The sequence below is a fragment of the Balaenoptera acutorostrata genome, chromosome 2 (assembly GCF_949987535.1).
Source record: "Balaenoptera acutorostrata chromosome 2, mBalAcu1.1, whole genome shotgun sequence".
In the NCBI taxonomy this organism is placed as follows: Eukaryota; Metazoa; Chordata; class Mammalia; order Artiodactyla; family Balaenopteridae; genus Balaenoptera; species Balaenoptera acutorostrata.
In genome coordinates, this window is record NC_080065.1 from 136,144,146 (window position 1) to 136,160,298 (window position 16,153).

At 41.1% G+C, this 16,153-nt stretch overlaps 1 long non-coding RNA gene across 1 annotated transcript in view; it reads right to left on the reverse strand.

Annotated features, from left to right (window-relative positions):
• The window catches only part of LOC130707388 (uncharacterized), a 65,700-nt gene that overhangs the window by 25,113 nt on the left and 24,434 nt on the right, over nt 1-16,153 (reverse strand). The window lies entirely within an intron of this gene.

Consider the following 16,153-nt stretch of genomic DNA (forward strand, 5'->3'; position numbering starts at 1 on the left):
GTGGTCTCCATTTATGTAGAGACCCCATTTACCCGCTGTTTATCCTTCTAAATTAATTCATTTCAGCCATCAAAAAGCTTGATAGAGAAAAAAAACAAAAAAACAGGGAGTTCCCTGGTTGCCTAGTGGTTAGGATTCCAGGCTTTCACTGCTGCGGCCCGGGTTCAATCCCTGGTCAGGGAACTGAGATCCAGCAAGCTGTGGAGTGCGGCCAAAAAAAAAAAAGAGAGAGAAAAAAAAACCAAACTCCAATACGTGGCACCACTAGGTTCAAGAAACCACTGAATTACAACAACATCAATTACTAAAAGGACATTAGGGGTCTACCAGTCCAGCCACCCGTAGTTGAGTATCCTCTTCCACCCTCAGGGAAGGCTCTACTTCTGAGCAGCTCTGTGGCCAATGGGTGATGATGATGATTATGATGATGATGATGATGATGGCTGTTACAGAAAATTACTGTTAAAATGTATAAGCTGGTATCTTTGCGGGACTTGTGCTTCTGGGCTCAGACCACCCAGGGGAGAACCATCCCTAATTTTAGGTCTGGAAAGTGACCTAGCAGCACAGGTGTGCAGGCTGCAGTATAATTTTGAATTCCTTTCGTGTGGGGGGAGAGGGGAGAGGCTCTTACACACCAGAATATGCAGCAGCTCCTGTCCAAAGGATGGAAAAGGAACGCAGATTAAACAGGCACCAGGACTGTAGAAACCTGTTTCCCTATTTGTGGTATGAGTTAGTTGTCTAGAAAACTCTCTACGTGCTCCTCCTTTATTCCAGCTCCAGCTGTCTGTGATCTATAATTCTGTGTCTCAGAGTGGGAATGTGAGGGCATTAGCTCCGAATAATGATTCAGGCAGCCTTGCTCGTGTGTGTGTGTGTGTGTGTGTGTGTGTGTGTGTGTGTGTAGAGAGAGAGAGAGAGAGAGAGAGAAAGGGAGCAGTGGGGGAGTTGGTGGTGGGGAGACCCAGAGACAGTCCTGTTAAAGGAGAACTAAAAAGGAAACTGTTTGAAGATAAAAGAGGAAGACCAGAAGGAGCAATTGAGAGGGGGAATTTGGTCTGGAAGCTGAGAGATGAGCGCTTAAGCCTTGCCTTTAGAGTTACCCTATGCTCTTCGACAAGCTACATTGCTTCTAGCCCTTGTTTTCATTATCTGTGAGTGGATGTGAGTACATACATTTAGTGCTGATTTTTTCCAATAATTTTTCTCATTATGGATTAAAATAGCTCTAGCACTCAAATGTGTCAGTTAAGAGCATACCAAAGTAAATAGATTTTTAATATGGTGTTTAATAGGTTGTTTAAATAGGTTGACTTGTTGGCAGGGATTGTCATAGAAATCTTCACTTCTCCCATTTTATAGATGGATAAAATGAGGCCTACTGAAAGGAGAACAGTTGTTCAACATCCCACATCTTTCTGTCAGGTAGCTTTCTCTGGCATGTTAGAGGATGAGGGAGGTGGATGGCCAGAGATGCTCAGCCCTCTCATCTGATGCCTTCACTCTACAGATGGGGAGTGTGAGGCTCAGAGAGACTACCAGTGATCATATTAATAAGGTTCCTCATCTAATTCTGATATTACGAGCAGCTAACATTTCTTAGGTCTGTATGATGGGCCAGGCAACGTGCAAAGTGCTTTAAATGCACTGTTTAATTCTCACCACAATCCTACAAAGTAGGGATTATTATCTTTATTTTAAGGATAAAAAAATTGAGGCTCAGGTCTCTCTTGCTTTAGTTTCTTATTCCATAAAACGAGGAAGCTGGACTGAAACAGCATGTCTGAAACCTCAGTCATTTATCATATATGTGCTCTACCTATATTATTTTTCTCAAGTCAATATTCAAAATTTAAATTTTAAAAAGAAGTATTATAGTACAGTTCTAAGTCACCATGAATAGAACATATTAACACAAATACATAATTAAGAAAGCAAACAAACATTACCCATCTCCCCACTAAGTTCATCACACGCACCACCAGCGGCATGGAGACACACTGAAAAACCACTGAATTAAAGGACTTCCAGGTGCAGTCCTATCTCTGACTCTCTATGAACACAGAATCCTGGAGGCTGGTGAGGCCTAACATTCAAGAACAATGCTTTTTAAGAGACATCAGCCATGAAAGGGAACACTACTAAAACTCCACTGTAAACAAGATGTCCTCCAGGTTATTTACAACAAACAAAGGACTCCGGAAGCCTTCAAAGGTTCTTTATTCTTTCTGGGTACAGGGAGATACTTTCCCAGCCGGGAGAGTGGTAAGCGGATGACCTTCTTCTGGGGGGTTTCTGTCGCTGCTCAGGTCGTGGGGGGGGGCGGGGGGGGGCGGTCCTCAGGAGACAGAGGCCATCTGAAGAGTTGACACACAGCATCCTTTCCTTACTTTGCTTTTGGCTCTTGAGAAGGAGAAACAATGGCAGCTATTGCAACTCAGCCCTTTGGCATTCAGCAGGCTTTGGGTCCAGTAGCATTATTGAGGGCTTGGAAACCAAAATATGCAGGTATAAAGTGCTTTGGAACGTTGTGACTCAAAGGACTGTCAGAGGACCAGCAGCATCGGCCTCACCTCGAGGCTTGTTAGGAAAGCAGGATCTCAGGCGCCACCCAGACTGCTGCTGATGCTGCTGGTCTGAAGACCACACTCTGAATAGCAATGCTTCCGAACAGTCATCCCCATACTTGGCTGATGATCAAAATCAGCTGGGGAACTCTAAAACCCCCAGATTCCTGGATTCCAAATTCCAAAGATTCAGATCCAGTACAACTAAGGGAGGGCCTGGGAGTCTGTTATTAGACAAGGTTTCAAGGTGATTCTAAAGCTTAGCCAGGTTTGGGGGAGATAACAGCTTACATTTAGGGAAAACTTACTATGTACCAGGCAGGGGCCTAAGCTCTTTACATGTATTAATCCATTCCATCCTCACAACAGTCTTAGGAAATAGTTTCTAGTATTAGTCCCATTTTCCAGATGGGAAAACTGAGGTACAGAAAAGTAATTTGGTAATTTGCCAAATTTTGAAGTGGTGGAGCTATAAATAGAATCAGGTAACTTGGCTCTAGAACAGGGTTTCTTAGCTTCAGCACTATTGACATCTGGGGTTGTCCTGTGCATCACAGGATGTTTAACTGCATCCCTGGCTTCTATCCACTAGTTGCACCCCCTCCCACTTGTGACAACCAAAAATGAATTCACACATTGCCAGATGTCCCCTGGGGGCAAAATCATTCCTGATTGAGGACCACTGTTCTACAGTTTATACTCGTATTCACTAAACTCACTCTGCTGCCTTTCTAAGAACCCCTGGGTTCTCACCAGTAGTTTTTCACCACAACAGCCTAGCAAGAGAGGAATTATTAGCCCCATTCTAAAAGCATGACTTATCCAGGGCTGCACAGCTTGTGAGTTGCAAAGCTAGGACTCATATCCACATTTCAAGCCTTTCCAGATATGGTGGATGTCTGGGGTAAGTTTTTGTGCCTCTTCAATGAGCAAAACTGAAGGCTAGGGACAGACTAGGCCCAATTTTTATTCCTGATTTATTTTTTCTTTCTTCAAGGCTTGTCATGGATGTCTATGGGATTATCTGCTCAGAAACCCTCCCTGCATACCTGAAGTGACCTGATCCCTCTTCTGTATTAGTTGTGGTCTCTACCAGCACTTCCCTAACTACAGTTGATTGGTTCAGGGGTAGCACCTGACCCAAGGTGAACCAATAAGTCAATTCCTTCCCTAGATTATTGGGACCAGGCATCATCAGATTAGTTTCCTGCTGGTAAAAAGTAAAACTCAAGAGCTGTGGATAGAGCTCATTCACATCAGAAGAAAGGAATGAAGCCAGTACACAGAGTCAACCTGAGCAGAGGCACTGGAAGCCCTGATATGACCTGACTCCTGGGTGTGTCTGCTCCCACCTCTGACTGCCTCAGGATCCTTCCTGGGGCTTGACCCTTCCATGAACATTCCCAAGATCTTTCTCATACAGTCTCTTTTTGGTCCCCATTTACTTTAGTTTGAGTTGAATGAGAGCCCTTATTACAGTTTTTCCCTAAAAACAAAATACCTACTTGTTGTGGGGAAAAGAAACCCTTCTTAATATCAGTAACCTGTTCCTAAAATTTTGACCTGGGCAAGCATGCCTGATAATCAAGTTCCTATTATTTTGAATTGGAAAGATTATGTCACATGACACATCAACCCAAACACTCAGCCAATTTTTGAAACATAACTAAAACTCAGTAGAATGTCGCTATGTACGTAATTAACTGACGTTAGACTATAAATGCTTACAATGTGATACTGAACACAAATTAATGTGCTTGTTACAAAAAGTTGCTTTGTTTACAGTAACATCTTCCACATCCTCTTTGTGGACCTTTGTTCTGTGTTCTAAGCTGTCTGTGTGGGATTCTAACATTTGGCTGTATCTGGGATGTAAGACAGTGTAAGAAATATCTCAAGATCTTTCTCACAGATTGTTTTGTTAAACCTGTTGTATTGAGTCTGGGGACATAAATGTAAATGTTTCCTAAATAAATATTGTACAGAAAAATTATAGTGGGAGGGATATATTTATGCTATGAAGTTTGGGCATTAAAAAATAGAGAGGGGGGCTTCCCTGGTGGCTCAGTGGTTGAGAGTCTGCCTGCCAATGCAGGGGACACGGGTTCGAGCCCTGGTCTGGGAAGATCCCACATGCCGCGGAGCACCTAGGCCTGTGAGCCATAACTACTGAGCCTGCGCGTCTGGAGCCTGCGCTCCGCAACGAGAGGCCGCGATAGTGAGAGGCCCGCGCACCGCGATGAAGACTGGCCCCCGCTTGCCGCAACTAGAGAAAGCCCTCGCACAGAAATGAAGACCCAACACAGCCATAAATAAATAAATAAATAAATAGATAGATAAATAAAACTGGTACCTTATCCTTAAAAAAAAAAGAGAGAGAGAAATATTCTATTAGGTGTCGACTTAAAAAATTATTCACAACCTAAAAGTTGAGAGTTATGTTTTACTCGGCGGGAATTTTTTGGACTTCAAGCCCAGGAGGCAGCATCTCAAGTAACCCTGAGAGAACTGCTCTGAGGAGGTGAGGGGGGGAGCCAGGTTACACAGGAGTTTTTGCAACAAAGGGCAGGTAGTCGGGAACATCAGAAGATTATTGTTAATTAAAGAAAACCAGATATCTCAAGTTAAGGAATTTAGCGCCTTTCTATGTATGGGAAGGTGCAAGAGTCTGGGCTCACTGAACTCATTCCTTGGATATGCACCTCAGCCATCTGGGGCCAGTATCCTGTATTTTCACACCCTGAGTTTCCTCAGGGCTCACCGTAGGGAGTGGCCCCAGTCTGATGGCTGCTAGATGGCAGGTATTCTTTCCTTCCTGAGTTCCCTCAGGGCTCACCAGTTCACCATCTGTGGTGGCTGCAGTCACTGATGACTGTGACATCCTTTGTTTACTGATATGGCAGGAAATACTCCATTTCTCAGATCCTCCTCTTGGTCTGGAATTCAACCAATATTTGGGAGACATTTCATGACCAAATTTTGTCCCATGGCGTTGGGAGGCTCATCCCAGATCAGGTGAAAATTCCTGTTGGTATGCCACTCCAGGTGCTAATTTCTGGATTAGGCCCTGTTGATAATTAAAGATTCTCTGGATCCTCTGTCTACTATGATGCAGGAAATGTTTTCCTTTGTTGCTTCCTCCCATACCTAGAGTCACACTATTACAATTATTTCATGAGTCATAAATGTGATCTATTTCCTCAAGATGTTTAGCCATCATCAATTTTGTTGGAGGCCTGGTTACACACTGGTGATAAATGGAATATTTAAACAAAGGATGTCACAGTCGTCAACGACTCCAACGTGAGCCAGTGAGCCCTAGGGAAACTCAGGATTGAAAAGAATACCTGCCATCTATCAGCCATCAGACTGCAGCCATTCCCTACGGTGAGCCCTGAGGAAACGCAGGATGTGAAAACACAGGACACCGGCCCCAGGTAGCTGAGGTGTATATCAAAGGAATGATTTCAGTGAGCCCAGACTCTTGCATCTTCCCATACATAGACAAGTGCTAAATTCCTTAACTTGAGATATCTGGTTTTCTGTAATTAACAATAATCTTTTGATGTTCAGACTACCTGCCCTTTGTTACAAAACTTCTATGTAACCTGGCTCCCCCCTCGCCTCTTCAGAGCAGTTTCTCAGAGCTATCTGAAGCTCTGTCTCCTCGGCTGCAGTGCTCATTTTGCCCCAAATAAAACTTAACTCACAACTCTCACATTGTGCTTTTTTTTTTAAGTCAACAGTTATGGTGACCATGAATAAGGGACCCAGAGTGGACTTCTCTCCTTTGCCTGAACTCTATGAGGAACCGGAGCCTTGGTACCAGCAGAGGCCCCTTGTGCCCATCTGCCTCCTTGGAGAGTCCAGATGAATTTGGGTAAGTCTCTCCTGGTTCTCGGACCTCCCATGTTGGTTGATGATCCTGAGTTGTATTTGGTGGTGTATAGCAGGTACCTGCCCCCGCCCAGGCTTGGTTGAAAGATACCAGGGAAATACCCACCCAGCTGAAAGATACTGGGCGGGGGGAGGGTGGGGTGGGGTGCGGGAGTGACTGGTTGAAAGAAACCAGGGTTTGCTCAGTTGTAGGAGACTGAGTGGTTGGCTGAGTAGTTAGGTAAGAGGTTGATCTGACACTTTTCCTCAGTTTGGCTGCCTTAGCAGAATTTGTCGGGATAAAAGTGAGCCTTGCTCTAAAGAAAAGGGACAAGACTCCCCCCCCCCCGGCCGGTTACAGCTTTCTCAGGCGACTGAGAAATTTACGGGAGTGGTGGAGGCAGAGGCCTCATACCCGTGCAGTGGTCCCATAGGGAAACCTACTCATTCATTAAAGCACTTGCTCAACCAGGGGTCGCGGATAAGAACTGGCCATTCAGTGATCCAAGCACCTGCAGTGGTCTTAGACCACCGAAGGGAGAAGAGGGCTGAAACGACTCTAGGGTGATGGCTAGAGGAGTAAAGCTCACAAGCAGCACACCGGCCCACCACACAACTTCGCTAGTAAATTTCATCCCTGACAAATTCAACTTAAAATGGGAAATAGAATCTCTCAAACACAGAAACGACGGGCATCAGAAAACCGACCTCCGACTAACACCCCAGCCAGATTCATGTACAACACTGTACGGAGCTCATACTTACAAGTACCTAGTTAATTGGGGAAATTATACTAAAGGAGAGCTCAACCTAAAATGGCCAAATTTACATTCTTCTGATATTCCAAAATTGCTATATTTGTGCGCACAGTTAGAAAAAGCCGGCCATAAGATCAACCAGACTGAATGGAAAGCTTACATTGGTTGGTACCTAGAAGCTTCTAAAAGAGGAAATGATAGAGTAACTTTTTGAAACCATCAGAAGTAAAAAAGGCTGCTAGCACTCTGTCTTTGACTCTGTCTCTCCCTCTGCTCCTCCCATGTATCCTTTCCTATCAGAATTCCCTGGCCCAGACGCTATCTCTTTTTCTCTTCCAACTCTTCCACTTCCAGCTGCTCCCTCTTCCCCAGCAAAGGAAGATAAAAAATCAGAAGTGATTATAGCTCTCTTTAAGGAGAAAACTATTACAGGGAGAGGTGAGCCATCCTTGGTGCTTAGGTACACACCCTGGACCGAAACAGAACTTAGAGCCTTGGCTAAGGAACTTCCCAATCCAAGTCAAGATCCAGTGGGATTTGCTGGGACTTCCCTGGTGGTCCAGTGGGTAAGACTCTGCGCTCCCAATGCAGGGGGCCCAGGTTCAATCCCTGGTCGGGGAACTAGATCCTGCATGCATGCCGCAACTAAGAGTCCACATGCTGCAACTAAGAGTCTGCATGCTGCAACTAAGAAGGCCGCATGCTGCAACTAAGAGCCCACGTGTTGCAACTAAGACCTGGTGCAGCCAAAATAAATAAATAAATATTTTTTTAAAAATCCATTGGGATTTGCTAAGGAATTTGAGTTAACCATCTGGACCTATGAGCCCGGGTTTTCAGATCTATATCAATTAGTATTTACTTAATTGGAAATTAAAGGAAATCTCGCCATAAAAATGAGGAGGCCCTTTTAGTGCATAGGCAGTTAAGTTAAATTAAGGTTAAAAAGCTGGCTTGATAAAAATACCTTTTCAGAATTCTGACTTTAAACAAAGTCCTTCTAAAGGGAAACTTGTATTTCTCTTCCTGTGTCTTTGAGATGTATATGTTCTACCTGATCTTCCTAGAACATTCCATGTATGTCTATGTGTGTATGTATATGTTTTGAAAACTTGACCTCTGCCATACTGTTTTTGAGAGTAAACTCTCCGTATTTTACTTTGGTTACATCTTCCCCCCACTCTCTTATGGGGAAGCCTCTTGCGTCTTAATGATTTGAATCACTATAAATATATATATGTTATTAATGGCCAAATGATGGATCCTTTTAAAACTGGAGAAACTAACAAACTGGTGAATCTAGTGCACTCTCATTATAAACAACTGTTTTACTGGTACCTATAAAAACAAAAAAAAATCAAATTAAAGGTGGAAAAAAGAAATACATCTAATGATTAACCTAAGAACTTCTTTAGTTTAAAACAAGTAAGAAAAACTGGTCTGGGAAACTTCATTCATGGTCTTTGCTTTCCCTCAGTGGGTCTTACAGATGCTAATAAAAACATTAGAATAATTAATGTTAACAGGAAAAATCCTGTAAGGAAAGTCTGGATACTATTTCCACCAAGGTAGAAATTTTAAAGGAATTATCTCAAATAAATAAAGAAATCTTTAGGTGGTTATTTAAAATGGGATAAATAAAATGGACACTTATGTAATTAAAACACAAGGTTCTGACATTACTACATGACCTAAGGTTAAATGGGTCAAAAGGGACCCCCCTATTGGTCCCCAACATTAAAAGCCAAACAAGTCTGTTCTATATACCCCAGTTTTAAAATATATTTAAGGGGCTAGAAAAAAAAATTTTTTTTTAACGCTGAGATACCTGACCAACAATGATTTGGGACAACAGCTAGGCCAAAGGGTCTGAGTTCCTTGGCTCAACCCCACTCTGGGGATCCCAGAGCCTTTTATATAAAAATAGATAAAATAGGGAACAAAAAAAAGAAAAACTTCTAGAACTCCTCCTGTAAGCTGGTTGACTGGATCCTAATGAAGTAAAAGTATAAAGTTGACGGAATTGAGATGCAAATATATGAAATTGATATATTTAAATGGACTTTATATAAGATGGATACATCTGTTTTGTTTAATTATATTGTGGGATAGGCATGCTTCACTGGAAAATACCTCCCCTACATGGTATTATAAGACAAGGCATATAAATCTGCCCCTCAGGAAATATTAATTGAACATACTAAAAGACACCAATAGTGTTACCTGAGCCATAAAAATAAGTAAAACTGGGAAGTAACATTCAAGGACTAATAAAAAGAAAAGCAGTGATTTTGCTCTGGTCTAACCTGTAAACTCAGAAAGGTCTTTGCTGAATGCCTTATACAAACCATTAAAGGCATGAGAAATTAAACACTAAAGTTCTAGAACACAGAACTCGTAAAATAAATTTCAGTTTAGTTAGAAATCTTGTCACTGATAAAATCTTTTAGTACGGTTTAGGTAACAAACCTGTTCTTTGGGAAACTAAAAGCAACTGTCTTTCTCTTGCAAATCTCTACAAACCGAAAATGCAAATACAGGCCACAAAGACCTGAGACTGAGCCTAATTAGCTCAGTCTGGCAAGACCTGAAACCAAGGGAAAAAAAATAGCAGAGTGGCAGTTTTAAAATTCAAACTGCTGGGAATGCTCCCTCAGCCAAACTTTACAAATAGTAAAGCCTTAGTCATCTGAACAAGCAACTTTAACGTATTCCAACTGTTCTTTGTAAACTGGTAAGTTTATATTGTAATACCTGATTCATAACTAAGTTTTTTTTTTTTTTAAAGTGAAGCCATGAGATCTCTAGTTTTGCCTGTTTATGTCTATGTCCACATTATATATATGAAATATCTCTACCTCTGGAAAGCATTATCAAAATTGAATTTATAAAGAGCTCTATTTAATTTTAAAAGAAAGTGCTTACAAATAAAGAAACCAGTCAAAATGACTTTCAGGTTCACATGAACTGGGAAATATTCAATATTAAGTTGATATCTGGTATTAAAGTTTGTTTGTTGATCTAATTACTATAGACATATCCTTAGTCATCAACATTAAGTATAATGCTTTCTTACCTAGGTTTAATAGAAGTCAAATAAGACATTATATCTATTGCAAGGAAATAACTTGATATACTGAAACTTTAAAGTAAACGTAAATGAGATAAGAGCTTTTGGGTAAACTCTTTAAAATTAATTATATTTTAGAAATGTCTAGTTAAAATGATCTTTACAGATATTTGATAACTTAAAGTTCTAGAGTTCTGCTAATTTAAGTGATGGAAGTTTATTAAATAGCTAAATAATTTCCAAAAAAATAAGATACTGAGACATCAATTACTAAATAGAGAAACTAAAGGTATTTAGGACTATTAATGAAAATGTTTGGTGCTACCCTGAGATGTCCTCTATAAGAAAACAGATGTTTTTAGAAATCATCACTGGTATTTATGTCCACCAATCTACAGAATGCTAATGTGAAAGACAGTTCATAATTGCTTACTTCTTAACTTTCACTAGAAATTAAGGTTTTTAAGAGTTGAGGATTCCAATTTAAACATGTAATTAAAGCTAACAGGAATAATACGGAAACATTTCAGTGTACAGTAGCAAAGTAGAATGTGCGTTTTCAGTAAAGAAGGTTTGAGGAATGGAATTACATTTTATTGAGGGAAAAGAAAAAAATATGTCTTAGGACTGGTTGGTTTATTTGGATAAAAAAATAAGGGACAGGCTGATATAAAGACAGAAAGTGATGAAAGGTTGTGGAAAAAAACCCTGAGGGGGGGAAAAAGTTTTATACATGGTCAGGATTAACTAAATTTAGATTGAAATTAATTAAGTAAATAGATTTTGTTGTTAAATAAGCCGGTACAAGACTGGAATTTGAACAAAGTTTCTCAGAGTGCTCCTTTTTGATAACAGATTGTGTGAGTTTCTGTGCTCTTAAGTAATCTTTTTGTGACTTTGGTTAAATGAATAAGTATTGTTTCACAGTGACCTGTTATGTTTTAAAATGTTTTTGATATTTTTAACAAACTTCCCAAATATTAAAATCCAACTAAAGCTCTTTCAGCCTCCAGTTGACTCTGGGATGCTTTGAAGGAACATGTCTGAGACATCTTAGAGAGGAATGTTAAACTCAGTTTATTTCGTATGTTTAATTACTTCAGAAACAATGTCAAGTGACTGGAGATGAAAATTAGGTTATAGTGTATGGATAAATGTCATTAATATAGATATTCCAAAATTTATATGGAATTCCTAACATCTGGTATGCCCTGATATAATGTTATCAGTCATAATTCCAGTTATTCTAAAATGTTATATGTCACAGAAATATCCACGTTTCCTACTAATTGCCTTGTACTCAAATCTTTAACCACGCTATTTTAAGTTTTGTCCTGATGCTTTTACAAAATGAAGATTTTCAAGACTCATGAAAAGAACTTTTTTTTAACAAACATAAGTTTCTGATGGCCTTTACTGTGTAACAAATGACGGAAAACCTGATTACTTCATCCAGATCAACAGGAATCAATTACATGGGACTGAATGAACTGATGAATATGATTTATAACTTTTATGACTTTGGGAAGTATACTAGCTTTAATCTTTGTTTTTCAGAAAAAACTTTTCTCTTATGCTATGACATACAAGTTGATAAAGTATACCTTTGTAAACAAAGATAAAACATTTATCTTTTTCTATCTGATCCTGTCCATAATTTGGCTTCTCCAGCTGGCTCTCCTATGGACTTGATGGTTTATTACAACTAGTTATACTAATCATTGTTTTAATTTGTTCCTTGTTTCCGAATTGTCGATGATTTGTGTCTCCCTGCTGCACTATGACTTTGTCAGTATTACTAGCTGCACTACTTATATCCTGTCTATCTTATAAGATTGTTGTCTCTTACAGTACTCAGTGGGTAATCAGGCCTCCAACAAATTTGATGATGGCTAAACATCTTGAAAAAATAAATCACATTTATGACTCTTATAAAATAATTGTAATAGTGTGATTCTAGGTATGGGAAGAAACGATAAGGAAAAATATTTCCTAGATCATAGTAGACTAGTAAGACAGAGGATCCAGAGAATCTTTAGTTATCAATAGGGCCTAATCCAAAAATTAACACCTGGAATGGCATAGCAACAAGAATTTTCTCCTGATCTGGGATGAGCCTCCCAGCGCTGTGGGACAAAATTTGGTCATGAGATGTCTCCCAAACATTGATCAAATTTCTGACCAAAAGGAGGGACTGATAAATGGAATATTTAAACAAAGGATGTCACACTCATCAGCGATTGCAGCCCTCCAACGTGAGCCGGTGAGCCCTGAGGAAACTCAGGAAGGAAAGAATACCTGCCATCAGGCAGCCATCAGATTGCAGCCACTCCCTACTGTGAGCCTTGAGGAAACTAAGAATATGAAAATATAGGATACTGTCCCTAGATAGCTGAGATGCATATCAAAGGAATGAGTTCAGTGAGCTGAGACTCCTGTATCTTCCCATACACAGAAAAGTACTAATAAATTCCTTAACTTGGGATATCTGGTTTTCGTTAATTAGCAATAATCTTTTGATGTTCCCAACTACCTGCCCTTTGTTGCAAAACTTCTATATAACCTGGTTCCCCCCCACCCCGTCACCTCCTTGAAGCAGTTCTCTCAGGGTTACTTGAGGTGCTGCCTCCTGGGCTTGTAGTCCTAAAAATTCCCACTGGATAAAACATAACTCGCAACTTTCAGGTTGTGAATATTTTTTAAGTCGACAGGTGGTTGATGGAAACTAAACTTGGTGGTGAGAAGTCGAAATATAATGTCCTACACATGAAATTTATATAATGTTATAAATCAATGTTACCTCAATAAACTAAAAAATTTTTTAAATAAATAAATTAAAGTAAAAAATAAATCTACCTCCTCCTTTTTTTAAAACAATAGGGTTGAATTGAGAAGGGAAAAATAAGGTGGCGATTCTGCTGTGTGGATCAGGGAACAATACCCAGAGGAGGTGGGCATGTAGAATGGGTGTAATTTAGACCAGCGGTCCCCAACTTTTTTGGCACCAGGGACTGGTTTCGTGGAAGACAATTTTTCCACGCCCAGGTCGGCGGGGGGGACGGTTTCGGGATGATTCAAGCGCATTACATTTAGTGTGCACTTTATTTCTGTTATTATTACATTGTAATATATAACGAAATAATTATACAACTCACCATAATGCAGAACCAGTGGGAGCCCTGAGCTTGTTTTCCTGCAACTAGATGGTCCCATCTGGGGGTGATGGGAGACAGCAGCACCCAAAGTGTGTTGCTTATGTGCAGTCTACTCCATGATCTCGTTTTGGTTGCTGTCACTGCAGAAAACTCTGCTTCACAAAGACAGGATGTTGGAAATGGAAGCAGGCTTTTCAGTGCTTTTGTGGCAATCTCAGGATATTCCGCCTTGACTTTAATCCAGAACGTATGGAGATTTGAAGTTGTCTCAAACATGCTTTTAAGGCCACCGTCATTTGCAATCTCAAGCAGTTGATCTTATTCTAGCAAGGACAAAGTTGATTCACCTGGCTTATTCACAAATGGGTCGCAGATCCATTCCTTCTCATTTTGGGGGTCTTCTGTGGTTGGGAAGTTATGCTTAAACTCCTTTGAAAGCTGAGATAGGTGATCATGCACCAGCTGGGAGAAAGAAGGCCCTGGCTCAGTCTCTTTCAAAATCTCTGCTAATGTTTGAAACATGTCAAAAATCCCAATGTTCACTTGTCGCCCCCCCTAATTCCGGTTTGGCTTTGAATGCAGCCACTTTATCTGCCGACTTCAACACAGCTGTTGTTCTCCCCTGAAGTGACAGATTGAGTTCGTTGAGCAGGTTGAATATGTCACACCAGTAAGGAAGTTTTGTGACCCATTCTGTGTCACTGAAATGTGCTGCCAGTGGTGACTTTTTCTAAAAGGAATCTCTGGAGCAGCTCTTGTAACTCAACAACTCTGGGCAGAGATCTACCTTTAGAAGCCATCTCACTTCTGTGTATAAGAGAAGACGTGTGTGTGTGTGCTCTGCGACCACCTCCTCACAGAGCTGCGCAAACAGATGTGAGTTAAGGGCATGTACTTTAATGTGACTGATAATTTTAATTACATCCTGCAAAACATTGTTAAGTTCAGGTGACATTTTTTGGCTAGCCAGCGCTTCTCTATGGATGACACAGTGCATAGACTCACATTCAGAAGCGACCTCTTTGACCCGAGTAGTGAAACCAGAAAGCCATACAGTCATGGCAGCTGCTGCATCCGTGCATGTACCGACACAAAATGACCAATTCAGTTTTCCTGACGTAATCATTCAAAGACTCGAATAATTCTGCAGCTGTGGTGTTGATTGGCAACAAAAGTACACATAACATATCCTCATGAACATCCTCCTGAAAAATATATCGCACAAAAACAAGCATTGTTCTCTTGTTGTCAACATCAGTAGACTCATCAACCTGGATTGCATACCATGGTGACTCATTAATCCTCTCTAACAATTGTGCCTCAGTATCCTCTGCTATTTCATCGTCTAGTTATGGTGCTAGCCGAAAGAGGAACACGTGCCACCTTTTGAACTGCAGCCTCTCCTAAAATTTCATGACAAATGTCCTTAGCAGAAGGCAGGATCAACTCTTCACCAACAGTAAAGGGCTTCTTAGCTTTAGCAATGCGGTTAGCCACTAAGAATGATGCTCTCAGTGCAGACACATTTGATGAAGTGGTGGTCTTCAATAATTGCTTCTGTTCTTCGTGTTCATGTGTTTTTCTTTTGAAAAACTCCAAAGGCTTGTCTTTTAATGCAGGGTGCTTGGTCTCCATGTGGTGAAGCAGTTTTGAAGTTTTCATGGCTTTGTTAGATAGCCAGTTGCCACATATTATACAAAGCAGTCTTGGAGAATGTGAATCACCTGTTGCAATGAACCTGTAATTTAAGTAGGACTCTTGGTATTTTCTTTTAAATGAAGCTTTCTTTTTGTCGGCGGTCTTAGAGTCTTCTTCTGTCTCATCATTGGGTCTTTCCCCTTTTCAAAGAAGCTCCCCAGCGACATTTGTTTTTCACTCATTTTGGCTAGGGTTAGCTTGTGGACTTCCCAAAACTGTGACTAAGACAAGTGTGCAGTGTGGGAAAGAGGCGTGGACGGAAGTGGTAAATAAAATAATGGGCAGGCCACACCCGAACTAAAATAAGTGTCAGATTCTGACTTAAATAAAGCCTGCCATCAGATGCAGCTGTACAATTGAAGTACATCAACTCACTTGCCACCAGATGCAGCTTAATTGTCACTTGCCACTCACTGATAGGGTTTTGATATGAGTCTGCAAGCAACTAATTTATTATGGTCTCCGTGCAGTCAAACCTCTCTGCTAATGATAATCTGTATTTGCAGCCGCTCCCCAGCGCTGGCATCACCACCTCAGCTCCACTGCAGATCATCAGGCATTAGATTCTCATATGGAGCACTCAACCTAGATCCCTCACATGCACAGTTCACAGTAGGGTTCGCGCTCCTATGAGAATCTAATGCTGCCGTTGATCTGACAGGAGGCGGAGCTCAGGTGGTAATGCGAGCGATGGGGAGCAGCTGTAAATACAGAAGAAGCTTCGCTTGCTCACCCGCCACTCACCTCCTGCTGTGTGGTCTGGTTCCTAACAGGCCACGGACCGGTACTGGTCCATGGTCCAGGGGTTGGGGACCCCTGATTTAGATATTCAGAGAGAGAGAGTGGAGGAGGAAGGACACTGCATGTGCGAAGAACAGCAGAAGTAAAGGCTCAGTGGTGGGAAAGAGGAGATACATGTGGGAGCACTAGAGAACTCAGATGTTTTGGAGCATAGGACACATACAGAAGAGAAGTGGAAAATCAGGCTGGATGGTAGGTGGGGGCCAGGTCGCCCAAAGTCTTATG